Source organism: Clarias gariepinus, chromosome 20 (assembly GCF_024256425.1).
Source record: "Clarias gariepinus isolate MV-2021 ecotype Netherlands chromosome 20, CGAR_prim_01v2, whole genome shotgun sequence".
NCBI lineage: Eukaryota > Metazoa > Chordata > Actinopteri > Siluriformes > Clariidae > Clarias > Clarias gariepinus.
In genome coordinates this window covers 21,365,001-21,386,923 of record NC_071119.1, presented here as the reverse complement: position 1 = coordinate 21,386,923, position 21,923 = coordinate 21,365,001, and positions in this window count along the sequence as shown.

The window sequence follows — 21,923 nt, the reverse complement described above, 5'->3', positions numbered from 1 at the left end:
AAGTAAATTTACTTTGCATCAGATTTAGGTAGATATTTCATACATTAAAGGACCCAAAACAAGTAAAAAATTTATGTCTGTCAAGGGACGTTAGGAGAAGTTTATGACACACCAGCCAACGCTTATTTGGATAGATATAGTGCTTTTTCCCTTGAGGTAGTTGTGGCTACACGCATCACTCAACAGATCAAATCAAGGTGATAGTTTACCATAAATACAAAGAGTATGTAAAAGACACCAATAATGCGCCCAAATACTCACAATACAGAAACGAACATGCGACACAACATAGATTACTCCAAACAAAAGGCACGTATGCTATAAAAACGTATGTTGAGTAAAAGTGATTTAGGTGCCGAATTTAATAATGTGCTTTAAACAGGAAGTGTATTTGGCTGGTATAAGATATTTAATCTAATGAAATAATATATATATATTTTTTGTATTAATACTTTAGGCAGAGAAATCTGTTGTACAGACAGACATGTACGTGGGCTTCAACCTAAAATAATAATATCACTGATTATATTTAAGCTGATCAGCTTATTTTTAGCTTCAACTTTTAAACTACTTCTACAAACTCTTAACCCGTCAACAACAGGTAGTAACGCTAGTTATGCATAAATGTGTAATTTGCCTTCCCTCCTTTAAAAGCAGGTGTTTGAAATCAGAAGTGGAAATGGTTGCAGATAGGGACGGAACAGCATGTTTACAGTTGGGAAACACACAGAGAGAGAGAGAGAGAGGGAGAGAGAGAAAATGAGTGTTTTTTTTTATTATTAAGTAAATTTGAAAAGAACCACTTTTGTACTTTTACTCAATTACATATGTAAATGTAAAATATGGGATATCTCTACTTTTTCTAAAGGAATTGTGTTCTTTGCCCACCACTGGGCGGAGCAGCATATGTCAGCTTATAATATTAAAAAGGAATTTCAATATTAATATAACAAAATATTGAAAGTTAAAATAAACAAACGATTACGCATTCAACTGTGTCAGGAGTCAAACTGGCCATGCTCTCATGGTGGGAGGGATATTAAACTCTTTGTCTTCTGTCAATCACAGGAACACTAGCCAATCCAGGTATCTGTGAGCTGCTCAGGTATGCAGATGAGGGAAGAGGGAAAAAGCACTTTCCCTTGTGTGTGTGTGTGATAAACTGTCCTGTGATGCATCAGGGAAAAAAAACATGTAATAGTACTTACATATTAAAAACCCTGTAAAGCTTTTGACAGCTTTTAAACAACACCTTGCTAATAGACTTATTAGTTTTTTATGAAACCCAAGGAAATATACAACAAGGGAACCAAAACGCCATCTCGACTAAAGGCACCGGGGAACAAAGTACTGCCCTAAAATAAAGGAGGGAAGCAATAATTATACAAGAATTACATTTAATGAAGAACGGTAAAGAACTGTACCATTTTATCCACTGGTCAGTAAATAAAAGTCCTCCTTGCCAATTGCACACTCTATCTCGGGAGAAAAAAAATGAAAAACACAATCCTGAATTGAGATGGACTTGTTATTTACCATTTCCCTAAATCCAGCCAATCCAGTATGTTACTGTAAAAACATCTATAAGAGAAGCTAAAGCTCCTCTCTCTCGCTCTGTATTTGTGTGTGGCGCTTCCTTTAAAAGCATTTATTCTGACTCACTGCCATTATTTTTCTTCCTTGTCGAAGGACATGATGCAGGATTGGCATGTGTATTATAAACTAACAGCTCACATCCTGTAGATGGACCTGAACCCACTGAACCTCTTTTACACAATTAATGCACTTGTGGCGATGAGAGTTCAGCGCCCCACACGCACACAGACACACATCCACACACACGAGGCAGCTGTACAAACATGTGTAATGTTGTATAGATGTGTAATATAAGCACATCCTTTATCCCTGCAGCTTTGGCCTCATCTCTTCATCCTTCCTCTGCAGAGTTGGGTGTGTCCACCTTGCTGCTGAGGCTAACACTAAGAGAGAGAGAGAGAGAGAGAGAGAGAGAGAGAGAGGAGAATTCTGCTGGAACCTTTACTGCCCTCTGCAGACATAAAGGCACACACATGCACACACACAACTAAGTGTACATGCATGCAAAATCTCTTTTTTGAATATGCGTGTGTGTGTGTGTGTGTGTGTGTGGGTGTGTGTGTGTGTCCTTGAGCAGACTACACCTTGGCACCCTCAGTTAATAGAGTTCTATAGAACGCAACTAAAAGCGCAATAAATCAGGATGTGGTTTGGCCACACACACACACACACACACACACACACACACACACACACACACTAAATCTAAATCATCACACCCGTCCACTAGGTCCACCTTATGACACATCTGCTGCATTAGCTTAATTAGACTTCCTTCAGCACTCACGCATGAAGAACACTCCCGAAAAAGAGAGAGAGCGAGGGAAAGAGAGAGAGAGAGAGAGAGAGAGAGAGAGAGAAACTCCATCATTCTTTAGTTATATCAGACTACAACAGTCTTAGGCTTGTAGTAGGTGATAGCATGCACCAATACACCACAAGGAAAAGCATATGAATCAGTGCTGTAGTAGTTACTATACAAAAGTTGATTCGTTTCCCGTAATAGCATGTTCCAAGTGTTTTATTACTCCTATACTACAGGTGCTTCCTAAAAGAAACATCTACTACATCCTATAACATTTCATCTTCCTTCCTTCCTTCCTTCCTTCCTTCCTTCATTCCTCTTTTACTTTACCATCCCCCTTCAAACCCCATTCTGAACAGTTCTTTTTCATCCATCCATCCATCCATCCATCCATCCATCCATCCATCCATACATACATACATACATCCCCAAAGGATTCAGTTGATCTTCCCTACTTCCTTTCCTCCTTCATTCCTCTTTTACTTTCTCATCCCCCTCCAAACCCCATTCTGAACAGTTACTTCTTTTTCATCCATCCATCCATCCATCCATCCATCCATCCATCCTTAAAGGATACAGTTGACCTTCATTCTTTTTTTCCTTCCTTCTTTCCTTCCTTTATTTCTTACTTTCCTCCCTATCCTCCTCCAAACTACATTCTGAACATTTACCAATTTTCCTTGCATTGATCCATCAATTGATCCATTTATCTATCCATGCATCCGTCCATCTGTTCTTCCTTTCTGGCTACCTAGTATGGATAACTCTTATTGTTTTCATTCTTTTCAAACTTAATCATCAGAAGTCACATTTCCTTCTCTACTCGAATTGACAATTGGGCAAAATACCGGTTTCTGATTTTACACCTAAAATCTTTCTCTTATACCTCCTATACCACAGACCTTTAGGTTCTGAAGCCTTTGCAAGTGTTAGAAAATTTAAAGCGGAGACTCATTCCAAGCACCTTTTTGAAGAGAGCATTTCAAGATGTACAATATGGAAACAACTTGATACTGATAATGATAACTCGGCTTAGCATTGCTCACCAGCTTGTTGTTAGTTTCCTCCCATAACAGTACTACCTTGAGGACTGCTGGGATTTCCCCCCTGATGGTGTTAAAGGTGTAGTGAAGAGTGGGGCAGGTTGCTTTAAAATTGTACGCTTGCTTTAGACCTTACACACAAATCACCTGCAGAAAGAAATGAGCTCCATTCTCCTCAGCACAAAGCAAATACATCAACTTTCTCTTATTCTCACAGCATGAAATCAATTTGTGTCCCTTCAAGCATCGCTCTCTCTCATCATATGTTTCCCTCACCCGATTGATCTCTCTCTCTCTCTCTCAAAAAAATTGCACATACACAGCAAGACAACTTTCTTTCTGTTTGGCCAATGCTCACTTCTTCCTTCCTTCCTTTTATTCCCATCCTCATCCAAAACACATTTAAAACAGTTATCTCTTTTACATCCATCCATCCATCCATCCATCTTTCCCACCTTCCTAAAAGAAACATCTACTACATCTTACAATAAACTTCCTTCCTTCCTTCCTTCCTTCCTCCCTCCCTCCCTCCATCCTCCCTCTTTTACTTTGCTATCCTCTTCCAAACCACTTTTTGGTAACAACAGTTACCTCTTATCCATCCATCCATCCATCCATCCATCCATTTGCTCCTTCCTTCCTTGCTTTCTTTCTTTTACTTTCCCATCCCCCTCCAAATCCCATTATGAACTTCTTTTCCATCCATCCATCCATCCATCCATCCATCCATACACCCTAAAAGGATACAGATCACCTTCCTTCCTTCCTTCCTTCCTTCCTTCCTTCCTTCCTTCCTTTCTTCCTTCCTGCCTTCCTTTCTTCCTTCCTTCATTTCCTACTCTCTTTCTCATCCTCCACCAAAACTACATTTTGAACATTTACCACTTTTCCTTGCATTGATCCATCCATTGATCAATCCATCTGTCCATGCATCCATACATCCGTCCATCTGTTCTTTCTTCTTGGCTACCTGAAATAGATAGCTCTCAATTGTTCCTATTCTTTTGAACTGATATCATCAGAGGTCACAGTCTCCTTCAATAGGCAATTGGGCAAAACCCTGGTTTTTGATTTTACACTGTTTTCTATTGCAAATAGAGCAAGTTGAACATATGTGAGACATTTTCTTATTAACTTTTGTGTTAAAGTTAATGAATTAAAGTAATGAATCTAACAAGTAAAGAAAACAGTTTACTTGCATGAAATAAGCAAATGTATAAGTAAATTATAATCTCTCTAAACTATAATCTAATATTTTGTTCATGTGTTTAGATTATCCCAGTCCCACTGTGTCCAAAACTACATCAGTGAGTCTGTGTGGAAGAAAGATCAGCCTTTATTACTTGCTACACTATATAAACTTCATAACCTAAGTGCAACAAATTACATTTGAAATTATGCTTATTATTTTCTATCAAGCTCTTTGTTTAACACATATTACAAATCTGTGACTTCCTTTTGCATGCTCTTTTAAAGTACATCCTGAGTTCACGTTTTCTCACAGTTTAACACAATTCACCTGAACCGAGCCTCATGTCTTCACACTGCTGTAGGTGTTCCTGCTATTATCGTTCTTCCTGTTGTTGCGTGAACACTCAAGAAAAATGGGGAAAGAGCGAGGGGGAGAATCAATACCACTGGGACGAATGGATCGCATTTCCTCTGGTCATCAAAAGGTTATTTTATTCCTGATCACTGCTATCGATCTGCTCTCGTTCCCTCGCTCTGCTGTGAATCTATATGCTGGCTGTGTGTGTGTGTGTGTGTTTTCCTCTTTACGTTCAGATTACACTGCAAAGTACAGAGGATCGATGTAGTTTTAATGTGCTTTCACAGAGCCTGAGAAAATGGGAACGAGATTGCCAGCATTTTTCACACAAATGCAAAGGCACTGGTTCACTCCAGTCAGAGGCTAATAATCGTTTGCCATGATACACCACGATATTCAGTCCTTCACACTTATCGTAGTATCTTATTTTTTTTGTCATGCACTGTTGATCCGTTGCATTTGTTTTTAATATAACTCCTGCAGACCCCTCCTCCAATCCTCTCCCATTCTTTTCTTCTTCCTCCCTTTGTGTGTTTCAGTTAGCACACTGTGCTAATTGTTTAATTAGGTCAAAAATGCAATTTTAGCAGTTTTTGTGTCTTTTTCTAATAAACTACCAACAAAGCTGAGGTAAATGTTGATATTCCAGATTGTTTGGTCTCATTTTTACAGCCACTGTACATTTACATTGTGTATTAATGGTTACATCAGTCTTTAGCTCTTTTTCTTTGTTACAGCATTTATACACTCAAAAAAATGAACCTGGCTACCTGTTACATGTACTAAAATGTAATATGTGATTTGTACATAATAATTTCATGTTTCCAAGATGAACATAAATAAATTATGTTGTATTTACATGAAATTCAACAACTTAACATTTATAAAATTTAATCATGTTGAGATAAAGCAAAGAGATCTTGTCGCTATGAAAACCGGAAATAGCAAAACCGGAAATATCGCGAGAAGAGAACACAGCGTGTTGAGAAGACAAACGTTTGGCGGGCGTGTGGAAAAGGTAAGCAGGAATTAATTCCCATCTTTCTAAATAGAAACCAAATACTGAACATAAATGTCACCTGCTGTTTAGCGATGTTTAGTCACGTTATTTTGGTTTAAGCTATTCCTTGTATTTTTAATCACACTTAAAATACCGACGGTTATATGAGCGTGCTTAATCTGCGGTTCGGTTCTGGTTTCGGTCTGTTCTCATGAGTTGTGAAGCGAGAGGAAGAAAGTATAAATATTGTTCATTTGATAAATTAAGTATCATGAATTTTAATTGAATCTATCTCTGTATTTTTTCACAGGAGTTTGTGACTGAAAGTGTCCTGTCTGCAACTGACCTCAGGAGTTTCCTGACCAACCGTCTCTAACGGTCATATTTAAAAGTCATAACGAACAGTTATAAAGTACAAAACGTTTCTGTTGGTGGTAAAAAAAATAAAAAAAATTCTATGATTAATACTTATTTGTGGTGTTTTATGTTTTGTACATCTTTTCAAATTGAGACTTCATTTGTAAGTTGCTGCTGGTGTAAAATAAAAATCTCTGTTTTATCCCGTTTGTCTTATGCTTCCTTCCTTTACAGAATTCTGTTGACCAGGTCTTGAAATTTAAATTTACTTGAGTTGGATCAACTTAATTTACAACTGAAAAATGTGTTGTACCAACGCTATTCATTTATGTTAAAGGTATTAAATTATGTTGGACGCAGCTGTAGTAAATAAGTTAAATGAACCTAATAAAATTAATTTGACTGAACCTAAAAACATTAAGTTGGGCCAACAAAATTGCTTAATGCTGAAAGAAAGCCATTAAATCAGGTGGAAATTCTTTCCATAATTTAATTATGTTCATTCAACAAGTTATTTTTTTGAGTGTATTTCCTAGTTGTCCAAAAAGGTTGTTATCAAAACTCAAAGGTTTATTGTGTCATTTGTTTAAATTTCCTGTTTAAATAATCTAATAATATTATTAGTAAGTCTAATAATCAGTTTTCACGATACACCACGATATTCAGTCTTTCACACTTATTTTTTCTGTCACATGCTGTTGATTTGTTGCATTTGTTTTTAATGTAACTCCTGCAGGCCCCTCCCCCGATCCTCTCCCATCCCCCTCTCCCTCCTCCTTTTGTGTGTCTCAGTTAGCACACTGTGCTAATAGTTTAAATAGGACAATAACGCAATTTTAGCAGTGTGGTGTCTTTTCCTAATAAACTACCAAAAAACCTGAGGTAAAAGTTGATATTCCAGATTGTTTGATCTCATTTTTAAAGCCACTGTACCTTTAAATTGTGTATTAATGGTTATGTGGCAGTCTTTTTCTTTATTACAGCATTTATATTTCCTAGTTGTCCAAAAAGTGTGTCAAAGGTGGATTGTGTCATTTGTTTAAAGCACAAATTCACAAACACCATATATTTTAAAGAATACATTTATTGTACTTTTTTTAACCCTTGAACCTACATGTAAATGTAACCTTGTGCAAAGCTTCAGTGTATTTCTGGCATTTAAGTATTCTTTGAATTTCTCCATTGTGCCATACTTATTCCATGCTCAACCTAGTCACAAATTATAAAAAAAAAAAAACAGGCAAAAAAAAAAAAAAACAGTGCAGCTTCATCAATGATGCAAAGATAAATGTGATACCGGCTATATCTCAAACTGTTCATGTTACATTAAAAGAAAAAAAAAAGCCAAAAATGGGACACAACTTCAGTGGAAATTATTTTGTTTAATGTAGTATGTAGTATTGTATTTCCAAAGTCTTAAAAAACACCAGTACTGCTTTATCCTGTATACAGGGTTGCATTTTTAAGCCTATCCCATGAGACTTGGGTACAAACTCATTCACACACTATGGGCGATGCATGAACACCAGTTAGCCTTATCTGCATGTCTTTGAATTGTGCACCAAGCATGGGGAGAACATGCAAACTCCAAGGTGACAGTGCTAACCACTAATTGTCCCAGTTTATATCATTTTAAAGCAATGCTGTAATAATATTTATTTTTCAAATTCCCAAGCTGTATACTGTAACTTCTCTTAATTTTAGTTATGGGCAATGTAGGAGGCATAGTGGTTAGCACTGTGGCCTCGCACCTCCAGGGTTGAGAGTTCAATTCCTGCCCTGGGTCTGTGTGTGTAGAGTTTACATGTTCTCCCGTGCTTAGTAAACTTCCTCTTGCAAATATGTTTTTCCTCACAGTCCAAAGTAATGCAGATTAGTTCAATTGGCATTCCCAAATTGCCTATAGTGTGTGTGTATGTATGTGCATGGATTGACAACCTTAGTCTCCTGAGATACAGTAGGCCCCATGCTCCAAAGACCCTGTACAGGATAAGAGATATAGAAGACGAATAAATTAATGTAAACAATAATTATTTAGAAATATTATTGTAAAACTTGGATTTAGTTCCTTAGAAGTGATGCAAATGTACATGCAAAAGTGGCACAATGTTTGTGCTTGTAAAGCTGTATTGAATTGTTGCAGAGATCATCAAAGAGCTTTTTCTCTCTCTCTTTTTTTTTTAAATAAAAACCATGGTAAAACCATTTTCATAATTAACCATACTTAATGTTTTTATGAGCCTTATTAGGAAATTCGTACATCTTAGCTATTTTACTGTTGCCTTACTGTACCTTTCACATCTAAAAGTCTAAGAGCCTCTGAAGCAAGACTCTGTACAATTACATAAGTATAAGTGGTTTAATCAGAATCTTGTTAAAAGTAGGAGCATGCAAAAACTGTACTGCTGTTTATGGAACTACACAGAATTCAGTTTTTAAATGTGTTTGAAAAAATATATATTAGAAAAATACTTAGACCTACTAAACATACATAGAACAAATTGAGATTTTCACTAATGTAACCAGCACAAATGTACAAACCCTACGGTTCACTGTCCAACTCCCACATAGAGAAGTACTTGTATGCCTAATATAACTGTTAAAAATGCTACACAAAATAGCTCTACAAATGTCTATGGAATGGGAATGTTGTCATCAGATTTGAGCAAAACCAAAGATATCGGCCATGAAAATGATTGACACAACAGTATTAAAGGATAAAAAGCTAAGATGAAAAAATACTGTAAATTAGGTACTGTAGGTAGAATTGGGGGCTGTAATAATAATCAGATTGTTGTAACATTTGCAAATTGGTTAATTACCAGGACATTTTATGTAAAAATCCAGGTTGTATCTGCCAGGTGGTTAAAACCTAGCCATAACTGCATATATACTGTACATAATAAATATGTTACAAAGTAGTAACATTTAAATAGCCCCTACAAGCTCAGTTTTTATTTTATTTTACCAAAAACCTGTGGAAGTAATAATGTAGAAGAAGAAAATGAAAATTTGGCTTCAGTGAGTAGTGGCATCAGTTCATCCACTTTCATAGTTTCAGATACAAGGCCTGAGGTCCAAATATTTCCAGTGCATATGGGGTACTTTAGCAATAGTAAGAATAGTAGAAAACTTGCCATTAATACAATATGGTAAGTCATTCTGTTATATGTATTTGTTTTAAGCAAATATGAAGATGAAGCTCAGCTAAAAAGAAATATCTTCTTTTTATAATTTTTATAGCTTACGCATGTGTAAAGAACAGCTAAATATGTAAATAATATGTATCTTAGATGCTTTAAATAATATAATACAGCCTAAACCCACAATACTCTACTATGCCATCATTTGCATTTTTCAAAGTGCTTTTAAAATCTGCTCATGCAGAAAGTAATTTCTAATGCCACCTTTATTCCACTTTGTGTGTGTGTGTTTGCATTCCTAATGGACGTACCGGTGCAGTGTGTGTGATGAACGACCCTGCGTATTTCCCAGCAGGCAGCAGTTTAATTCCATTATCTAAAAATACTCCAGATGCTGTATTTTCTATACATGTTAATGCACATGGCTTTGTGCTGTTAATCTATCCCCCTACACAGAGGGAGACGCATTTATAAGCCTCTGCAATACAAATAGCGCAACGCAGCAGAAGCATACTCTCATGTGCCAGTCACTGGATAAACGATGAATCACAATACTTAACATGCATGATATCGAGCATAATAATTGAATGTCCTCCACTTCCATTTGGCCCCATAGTAGGACTACTAAAAATCTTTTTTAATTATAATAATAATAATAAAATTTTATAATAAATACTGCTATTATATTTCTTATAATATGTAGTGTAAGTTATAATGTTAATAATAATACTGTAATTTCTTACTAATACTGTTATCACAATTTAACACAATGCCTAATTATGACAATGATTAATGGTTCATTGATCATGATGGTTCTAGTGTGTTCCTTTTTAAACAATGAAAAAACATCCTTAGGGATGTAGATGGCAAGAGGACAAAAAGACTGTGTATATGTGTGTGCTGTAAAATCTTTAGATTGCTGTTTTAGGTAGAATCAAGGAGAGGGTGGGATGCCATTAGTTTTGTGGTGTGACAGAGCAATTACAGGCTGACAGCAATGTTTACTCACTAAGTGCCCACTTCTGGCATGCCACTGTTCCTTTGACGGACCTCATACACATCAATACACACACACATGCACACAAAAACATTTGTTTAATTTTTGATTGATTGAAATGCTGATTATTAAGAATGGCTATTAAAAAGTAAACTTAAATCCTATCTTTTGGCAAAATGTTACATTTAGAGATGTATGAGCATGAACTTGTTTGAATTATGTTTATTTTTTAAAAAGAATTGTGGTATTCTATTGGGGTTTGATAAATAATATTGGTTTTTATTGGCCAGTGTTAGTGTTTGATAGAGAATGTTGGTGTTCGAAGGTTAATTCGTTTTTTTGTTTTTTTTGGTGTTGAAAAATGTTTGTATTATGTTAAGGTTTAATTTGGAATATTAATATTTGCTAGTAAATGTCAGTGTTGGATGATAATTGTTGATGTTTGATGAAGCATGTTGATGTTGGACAATGTTTAAATTTGGTTATGAATGTTGATGTTTGATTGTGAATGTTGGTGTTGAATAGAAAATATCAGTATTTGTGGGTCAATGTTGATGTTAATGTTTGATGAAGAATGCTGATATGTTGGAGAATGTTTTTTTTTTTTAATCAATAATGTTTAAACGGAGTCAGCTGATGACCTGAATGTCCTGAATGTACAATCTATGGAGTTTTTCTTTCCTGGTGGCAGAGGTATTTTCCAGGACTTACAGTAAATTGTGAAAGAGTGGTTCTGGAAGCATAATACTGTAAATCTTTTTAGACATGACCACCACATTGTGTGCTTTAAACTAAGCTAAAAGTGGCTACAGAGTATACTGGTCTTATTGCTGCGTACTAGGGCATACTAATACTATTTATACTGTAGTTTTTATACCAATTATTTAGTAGAATGTTGACTATCTTTACCACAAAGTGTCTGTTCACATACAAGTAATGCAAAGTTATCATGGGAACTAAAATCTCTAATCTTTATAATTATTATTACAATGTATATGAAACTCACATCTGCATACTAGCATAGCAGAACATTTTTACGATTTTAGATGCTACTGTAGTTAATTGAGTGAAAGCTGCAAGTTTGGAAACACCTAATTTCATAGTCTTATTTCTTCCTCCATTGTAAAACAATGATCTAAAATAATCTATAAACAATAATCTTATCTGAAACCATTGATATATATATATATATATATATATATAAAAGTCCATACTGTTCTGGAATTTAGAAAATTGAATTAGAAAGTGTGTGAAAATTGGTACTGTATACGAACATCCTTTTAAGAAACACAACTCGGGATCCAAATTTTGTATAGGGTCTCCATAAGGAATATGTATGGGACATTATGAATAGAAAGTACTCCATGAGGAACGGTGTGTGTGGGTTTGTGTTTGTGTGTGTGAGTGTGTATAAAAGAAGTCAACTATGACAGTAAAAATAAATTGCATATAACCTGATTTCAGAAAACATGATTTAATCTGTTGCTTTAAACAACATCATACACATGTCTCTGAATAAACACAACAGACCAGTGATTAATGTAGAAGGAGGAGTGATGCAGAGGGTAGGAAATGAAGGAGGAAAGAGTTTATGAGATGGATGGAGCTGTAAAGTGAAAGAGAGAGGGAAGGAGAGAAAATAGGAATGTGAAAGGGAAAAACAGAGACTCTTCTGGGTACGCACGAAGAAAAGACAGAATGAGATGGATGGTAAAGGGGGAGAAGGAAAGAGAGATGGATGGAGAAGGAAGAGAATAAGAGAGAGATTGAGAGTAAGCTTTAAAATCCCCTTGTCTTGAATCTTTGTTATATTACACAGAGGAATGCTTTCTATTTTCTTTTTTTCCTTCAGGGTCCAAAGACAGAAAAGAGGCCTCGAGGGCAGCAGCCTTTTGTTTACTGTTGATTATGTGTTCAGGAAAGGATGTGTGTGTATGTGAGAGAAAGAGATATAGAGAGAAAGAGAGAGAGAAAGATGAAATTTATGGAAAGATAATTAATCCTTTCAGGGGTAAACAAACATGTTATCTTGAAAGCGACACGAGCGGCTATTATGATAATTTGGCGTCATGGTGAATGTTTAAAGTTGTAATTAAAAGCTACAGGCCATTGTCCTCTAAATGTGGGTTTCACCTTTTGTGCATTAAGGAATGGCTTTCTCAAAAGTTTCATTTGGACTGAATTCCTTGTGGTGCATTCATCTGTCTATTCAGCCACAAACTGCTTCAGATACAAAGATAATCTGAGGACAAAAATCCTGTCCCCCTGTATAGGAGGAAGTGCAAATAGCAGAGATAAAAACACCAACATGTTTTAAAGAGTTTTGGTTACTGAGGATAAGATTATTGTAATGTTTAGGCATAGCATAGCAACTAGCCACATTAATAATTATGTCAATGGAATTTTGTCGGTTAAATGCATGACTCCCCCCCCCCCTTTTAATAAAGCAGAAATAATTGCAAACTAATAGCAAGTAGTATAATACTACTAATGATAGTATATTTTGCATGTTTTAATTAAGCCACAAGAATGTTAACAATTGTTTTTGTTATATCAGTGTGATTTTTCAAAATGCTCTAATTCCAGCTCCTTGGTTTGTCTCACTAAATGAATCAGTTTGCATTTATATGTATGTGGTAATTTAAATATGCAATTTTATGTTAATAACATGTTGGTTATACACTCACCTAAAGGATTATTAGGAACACCATAATAATACGGTGTTTGACCCCCTTTCGCCTTCAGAACTGCCCTAATTCTACGTGGTACTTATTCAACAAGGTGCTGAAGGCCCATATTGAATAGGATAGCATCTTGCAGTTGATGGAGATTTGTGGGATGCACATCCAGAGCACGAAGCTCCCGTTCCACCACATCCCAAAGATGCTCTATAGGGTTGAGATCTGGTGACTGTGGGGGCCATTTTAGTACAGTGAACTCATTGTCATGTTCAAGAAACCAATTTGAAATGATTTAATCTTTGTGACATGGTGCATTATCCTGCTGGAAGTAGCCATCAGAGGATGGGTACATGGTGATCATAAAGGGATGGACATGGTCAGAAACAATGCTCAGATAGCCCGTGGCATTTAAACGATGTCCAATTGGCACTAAGGGGCCTAAAGTGTGCCAAGAAAACATCCCCCACACCATTACACCACCACCACCAGCCTGCACAGTGGTAACAAGGCATGATGGATCCATGTTCTCGTTCTGTTTACGCCAAATTCTGACTCTACCATTTGAATGTCTCAACAGAAATCTAGACTTATCAGACCAGGCCACATTTTTCCAGTCTTCAACTGTCCAATTTTGGTGAGCTCGTGCAAATTTTAGCCTCTTTTTCCTATTTGTAGTGGAGATCAGTGGTACCCTGTGGGGTCTTCTGCTGTTGTAGCCCATCCGCCTCAAGGTTGTGCGTGTTGTGGCTTCACAAATGCTTTGCTGCATAAATGCTTTGGGGTTGTAACGAGTGTAACTCTTCTGACCTCTAGCATCAACAATCCCTTTTCACACCATTCTTTGTAAACCCTAGAAATGGTTGTGCGTGAAAATCCCAGTAACTGAGCAGATTGTGAAATACTCAGACTGGCCCATCTGGCACCAATAACCATGCCACACTCAAAATTGCTTAAATCACCATTCTTTCCTATTCTGACATTCAGTTTGGAGTTCAGGAGATTGTCTTGACCAGGACCACACCCCTAAATGCGTTGAAGCAACTGCCATGTGATTGGTTGATAAGATAATTGCATTAATGAGAAATTGAACAGGTGTTCCTAATAATCCTTTAGTTGAGTGTATGTTAGCATAAAATATAGCAAACTCATGCTTTAATTTTGATTTTGTAGTCAAACAGAAAGTAGAGGCAGCGAATTAGGTCAAGGAAAAAATGGGTTGTTTTGTTGCGCACAAATAGTTTTTTATTACAATTATTGTTTGAAGATTAGGGGAACATGAACAATACTGTACAAAAACCTCAGTTAGCAATGCAGCATTAAGCTCCGCCTTTATATTATATAATATTATCGTAAGTGTATCGTAATGTTTCTCGAATGCAGCAAAACCAGTGCTAGAAATAGCTGCAGCATAAGGAGAAAAAAAATTGAAAATAAAAGTGTTTGCACAACATCCAGATCACATAATGTTCTATTTCACAGACCATATTACAAATGTTAAGTGATGTACACCTGTACTAGATTACTGCTGGGGTGATTGCAATGGCAGTAACAGAGTGTAACATCCTTTCTCTTGAATTCAACATTCTCCAAAAATCCAATCAACACATTTATTCCGCAACTGCAGGTGCCAAGCAGTAATTTCACTTCACTTACAAATGTGATGCGGTTGACTTTTCAGGACGTGTGCAGTGCCACTGCTACATGCCATGGTTTTGTGTCATGGTTTTAAAAGAAAAATATATTGCAGTTTACAAACTTAAAATTTAATTATATATAACCAGAAAAAAATTGGAAAAGTCATAAAATGTTTTTTAACATGTCTTACTGTCAAACTGTTCATATAGTTATACTATATGTCCAGTATAGGGACACCTGACCATCGCACCTATATGTGGTTCTAAACTCATTCCCACTGAACATCTTTATGATAAACTGGAATGCTGACTGTGCACCAGGCCTCTTCACTAAACATCAAAGCCTGTCCTCACCAATGCCACACTCCAAAATCTAATAGAAAGCCTTCCCAAAGAAATGGAGGTTAGTATAAGAAAAAAATCAAATAAATCTGGAATGGGATTTCTGCAATAATGTGTATGGAGTACACATACAGCAATAATACAGTAACATACGAGATTTTGTTTATAAGTCCAATTTGTTTGTAAGTCAAACAAACAATGTCTAGGTACTAGGATACTAACACAATTAGCTATATATATAAACTAACACATATCATAATCTTGTCCTTCTTCTTTAGAACTGTGCCAATGGACAAACGATTCAATGAAAAAAATCAATGTCTGCCATCATTTTACCTTGTTTAATTTTCTCAATTATTTTCACTCTAAATTATTTTCATTTCTTTCTCCATTTTCTCTATTGTTGGCGCTTCTAAGCAGTACTAGCCTTAACATCAATGCTTTAACATCGCTAGGACATCTTGGCATACACGCTGCATGCACACGACAATGTACGCCAGACCACATGTTTGTATCTTTGAAAGTTTGTAACTCGAATGGGGGACTTGCTGTACCACTTTATATGAAATTAAGTATAATCTAGTTTATTATAATAACAAATAACTTTACTAAACAAAAACTTAGTACTTCCAATAGTTGTAGGAATTAAGCTTCCTTTAATACTCACCATTATTATTAGCTTAATCTCTGTCTGATTCTTAGACACAATATGACGATTTTTATTTCCTTAAATAGATTTTTTCCTCCACCTCTGCTCTTGAAGTTTAGTTTTTCTATTTGAATTAAGCTAATGCATCTCTTTTTTCAAGCCTGGACAAAAGCATTTAGGCTACTCTTTAATTGTGATTGATGGCTCTTGGTTTTAAGACACTTACCCCAAGTTCCTGAAAATAAACACAGCTTTAGAGAAAGAGACAAGCAGCTGGATTAATGTTTGGGCAACACATGAATCATGTAATATAATAGATTGTAATTTTTGTATGACAAAAATACATATAGGTGTTGCTTGACCTTCGGAAAAGACAGATTCCTGGAGATAAACTGCCAAATACTGGCACAACATTTATTACATTGCATGACTGTTTTTATATATACAGAATAATAAACAGATGGCCTTAACTGTAGTAAAATGTTATAACATCACATAGTCAATTATGCAAACACAACACAATGTACCCTTGCTTGAATAAATCAAAAACATTAGGTTCTGCTTTTGCTGATTTGTTACTGAGATGAGCCCAGCTGTTCGCACCATATTTCACATTCCTAATCCACAAGGGCGATAAGCACAAGACTCAAGCACTGTCAAATGTAAAAAAAAAAAAAAAAAGCCTTATTTACAATCTTTGCCTCTATTTATTCAGACATTGTCGGCTGTGTTCAAGTGAAGAATGAGGTTTTATATATTACCCAAAATTGTACACTATCTGAATTATTGAGGCAAAGCAAATGCAGATAAAGGAACTGGCTGCAAATTAAATCCAGACCTTTAAATATCCAAGACTAATATATCACTGTCCTCCAGTATGCAGTCCACAATAAACAATAAACCATGCTTATGGTGCATGCAAATATATGCAAATGAAAACAATTATTTACATACCTTTACAGCGTTTAAATGTTGAGAAGATTTGATATAGTGGTGTTTTCATGCATGCATTTTCAGTGTTTCCCAACAATGAAAGAATTCTTCAAGGTTGCATACCGGCTATGTTATTTAATCCACTAAGCATTAACATTTACCAATAAAACAACAGCGTTGTTTTATAACATTTCTAATCCTCAGCAAACAACATACACCATAAATCATCAAATATGGTTATTTACCATTAAACACCAACAATTTATAATAATTACCATCAACATCCTCTATACAAACCAACACACACTAATATCTCCATCAAACATAAACATTCTTCATCAAACACCAGTCATCAGCATTATTCACCAAACACCAATATTCACCATTAACAATCAATTAATACTTACCAACAAACAATAGGAGTTTCCATAAAACACTATTGCCTACATAACATAGCTGAGCATAGACCTGACAAATTGAAGCAACCCCAGATCACAACACTGCCGCCAATGGCTTGTACAGTACAGTGGTCACTTTGATAGGTTTTGTGCACATTTTGCACATTATGGGTGCATCACTTCATGTTCACCTGATGCAAACATTTCTCTGACACGAGCTCAGTTTGAACACATCACAGACCATCAAACCTGTTTCCATTGTGCCAAAGTCCAATATTTATGCTCCCTAGCAAATCGAAGCCTTTTTTTTTCTGATTATCCTCATTAACACATGGTTTTCTTATACCATATATACCATTCATTTTTTTATCATGCAACTTCACCAAGTAATCTTCATTCATGATTTGTTCTGAATGTATCTCTTCCAGTTTATGGGTCACCACTATACTTTCAAGTTTTGATAATGTATTGTAAGGTTCTTAAACTTGCAATAAGGGTGTGCAGGGTCTTAGGATACTTTTATATTACAGTATCCAACTTTTTACTAGCTTAACTGTTGTCAGCTAAAAGAGGAACATTCATCATGGCGTCTCAAGGAGTTTGTTCTCAGCACTCCCACAGCTGGGCTGTATCTACAGCAACACACAGATTTCTGCAAACTTGCTTGACAATAATATCTATTAAAATTGAAAAACTGTCCTGAATTGCAGTTAACAGGGTAAGAGGTAGCTCAGGCAACCACTCCCAACCAAGGGTCTACAGTAGGTTGTTGGTTTGGGGATCTGAGGATCTGGGTTTGAGCCCTGCCTTTGGTAGGTTGCCACACCCCATACTACCCAGCCACTGAATGCTGTGCTGTCCTCAAATCTGAATAAAATGGAAGAGTTGCACCAGGAAGGGCATTCAGTGTAAAACCTGGGTGAAGTTGTTTTGTCGATCAGTTGGTCTGCTATTGCGACTTCTCAATGGGAGCAGCCAAAAGACTAACAACAACACCTTAAATTGCAGTGTTATTTTAGTGTATCTGTCTAAAATTAAGGCTATTGCATAAAAACCTTCCAAATTCAAACAAGAATGCTGTCTACCTCTTGGATATATCGTATTTTTAAAATCTTCACAATTGCCAGTTACTAATGATGAATTTTGTGGTATAACAATATGCAGTCTATATAACCAAATATTGCCAGATGTTCACATATACTAATACTTATTCTTTTTGGCAAATGTGTTCATCATCTCAGCCTGCTAATAAACCAGATGGAATTTTATAACAGATGAATTGAGAGGTCTTCAATTTAAGGCCCATAATTGAACACAATATTATTTTTTGTTCACTGTGTCAAATGATTGAAACTATATGAAACAATCTTCCATCCAATTACTCTTCACAGTTCGGGGTCCCGAACAATGTCAGCGTTATTAGCATTAAATAGAGAACTATATTCAATCAGAATTATTGATTTGTTTCACAGATGAAGCTATTCCTCTGGGTAAACAAACCCTTTTTAACTGTAATGTTTGCTCACATATTGAGTTGATGATTTCAGATAAAAAATTAATTGCTGACCGTTTTTTTTTTTTTTTTTTTGCAAATTTCAACTCATGCTTGTTTTAATGAACTGAAAATGGGAATCTGCCTCCACACATCCAGCCCCCACAGCAGGGTATCAGTTTATAGCTGTAGAGATGGATAAGAGATGATGACAATGCTGTTACTGTTTGAATAAAATCTGTAGCAAAACCAACAAGATATATTGAGAAAATTAACACATTTCAATTGCACACCAAGATTTTTGAAAACAACTTTGGCCTGTAAGTACAAAAACACATTAATGCAACATAAAAAGGCTAAAAATAAACTGTAACAGCAATTTAAAAATACATGAATAATAAAAAAAAAATACACCACATGGCCAGAAGAGAAGTCTCACACACATTTTTTTTTAAATGCTTTTAGCTTTGATGATGGTGCATATTCACCATGGCACTGTGTCAACACTTTTATACAACAACATTTATTTTATGTCCAAAGTTGAATATTTGTTGGCTGAGATCTTTAATTGATGACTGGAAAAGTTAAAGCACCATGTACAGACTTTTCCAGTATATCCCAAAAACTTTCAATATGGTTAAGCTCAAGATTCTGTAGTGGTCAGTTTAGAACCCAGAGTCCCGGAATATTCCTGTCCAAGATCAAAGAAGAAAAGCTCCATAGATGTAATAACCTGGTCATTCAAAACATTCAGGTCATCAACTGAGACCATGATGGACCAATCGCTTCATGTGCTTCCCTTCCTACTAATCCTGCTGGACTAATCCTAATCCTGCTGGACTAGGGTCAATCTGAATTTGTCAGACCACATGGCCTTTTTCCATTGCTCCCAAATCCAAACTTTATGGTCCTTAGCAAACTGAAAACCCTTTTTTTCCATGAAGCCTTACTAACAAGTCTTCCTACATGGTTGTTTAAGAAATTATAGGTAACTTACTGCCAGATGACACATACAGTATGACACAATGCACATTTTTATTCAATCTAAGCCTCTTAAGTACTTGCTTATTTATATTTAAAATTTGCCTTTTACTTTGGGGGGGAGGGGGGGATGGGGGCTGGGGGGGGTTTATCAAGTGCTTATTATGCTTGTTGTTCATTGGACCATTTGCTGATTAGATTTAATCTGCTAACTAAAATATAAAATTGCACATTTTCAGTCTGCATTTTCTAGCTAGGCTAATTAAAATACCATTTAATTAAATATTACTTATTTACTGCCATTATAGCAATAGTCTAACAATAAAGTCTAATAGCCTTTTCCTTATACAGTAGTTAATACCTTGTTTTACAGTAAATGTAATACTTTTCCTAAAAATGTGCAGGATAGCGGCTAGCTTCTACTGATCCGTCACTCATTTATCTGCCCATACTTTGGAGAATAGTAACCTCTGGCTTTTATTAAATTGGCAAGAATTCCTTCAGGTCCAGCAACTTACCTATTTTTGAAGTTTGATAACCATGGCAGTCATTAGGGTAATACTATTGAAGTGTTCATTTCATGGTGAAGAACAGCTGGCCGGTTGCAGTTCACCTGTGCATCAAAATCCTGCCTCAAGCATTTCAGTACATCATCCCTGGTTTTTATATTGTGGCCCAAGGTGTCACATATGTTTACGTTAAGACTGGAGCATTTGCCAGTCAACGACTTGATGGTGGAAAAGAGCAATCTTTGATTGCTACATCCAGCAGCTGCTTCCATCTCAGAATATTGTAGCTGGATATCTAGAAATGAAATGCGGAGCTGACAAATTATTTTTCACAGATAGAGACTCTGCTGACGATACCAGCTATTCCACAGGATCAGACCATTAGACACAGCAATGACTTGACATCAAATGGTAAAGATGGAAATAGCTTGGCTTTTGTGTACAGACAAAACCAAATGTTATTCCTCTAATGGCAGCCAATTGACAGCGTCCCTTAGGGGCAAGTCAAATGAGCAAGTTCTTGATTTCAAATACTTAAGCTTGATCATATTTGGAACTAAAATTTCATGTACAACTGATGTCATACCCAGAATTAGAAAAGTACAGACAGCATTTCCCATTCTCAGATTGTACTCATGAAACAGAAACTGTCACTCTCAACCGTCAACTCTATCATTATCCCGATCTTTCTTTACGCAACAGAAACATGGATGTAGCTAGGTCAGGAACTATGTAAGTTCAAGGTATTCTAAAAAAATGTTTACTATCAATCCTAATAATATTACTTATGGACAGCTGGAACAATCACTGCATTTGTGAGACATGAGCTAACAGCCAACAATGAATAAAAGATCCAGGAATCACGACTTTATTGGTTTGGCATGTCCGCATGATGGACGATTCATGACTTAATACTTGCATTCACATGATGTCGCATCCTGAAGGTTTGAAGACTGCTTCAAAGGAGACCTGGTTCAATCAACTACAGAAGGAAGCAAGCTGGTACTGCCTTTCACGTAGCAAACCCGACACCAAGGCCCAAGTCTAACTGGAAGGAGTTATGTAGAGATTTGCTTCCCATGGCCATAGCACCAGTGAGGACACTCTCACAACCTAGTGGTCACTGCTCTACTGGCATTAAAGCAACTGACTGACTCTTGTGTTGGTTTTGCTATCGCTTGTTTATAAGTTTGATCTCTTGCGTTTGGTTGTGATCTCTTGTTTATAAGTTTGATCTATTGTGTTTGGTTGTGATCTCTTGTGTTTGTTTTGGATCTCTTGTTTTTGATTTAATCTTCTACTTGGTTTTGCTGCCTTTTTTTATATTTTACTGTTTTGTTTTTATTTTGCTGTCTTGTGATTGGTTAGTAGTCATGATTCTGAATTTCTTGTCTTGTTTTTGTTGTTTTGCTGTCTTAGGATTTGTTGTTGCATATTTTAGTTTACTGTTGTATTTTATAGCTTTTTTTCTTTGTAGATGTGTTCTGGATTTATGTGCAAAAAAGGCATTTGCCTACATTAGAAGAATATTTGATTGAATAAAAACCGGGCTAATATATTATGCTAGTATAATTATCAGGGCTAGTATATAGTGTCCATCAAAGTGTATAATGCAGTGTCCATAAATTGAATAAATAATGTATCTGTTATTTAGAAAATGTGAACATATACACCAAGCCATTCTGCATTCTGCATACACTCAGCCACAGATTTATTTTGATCTATAATAAGAAGAGTTAATTTGTGTGTTCAGTAGGATACATTGTATGCACTAATGATGCACTAATTGTTCTCATGTTTAGGTTGGAGGAAAA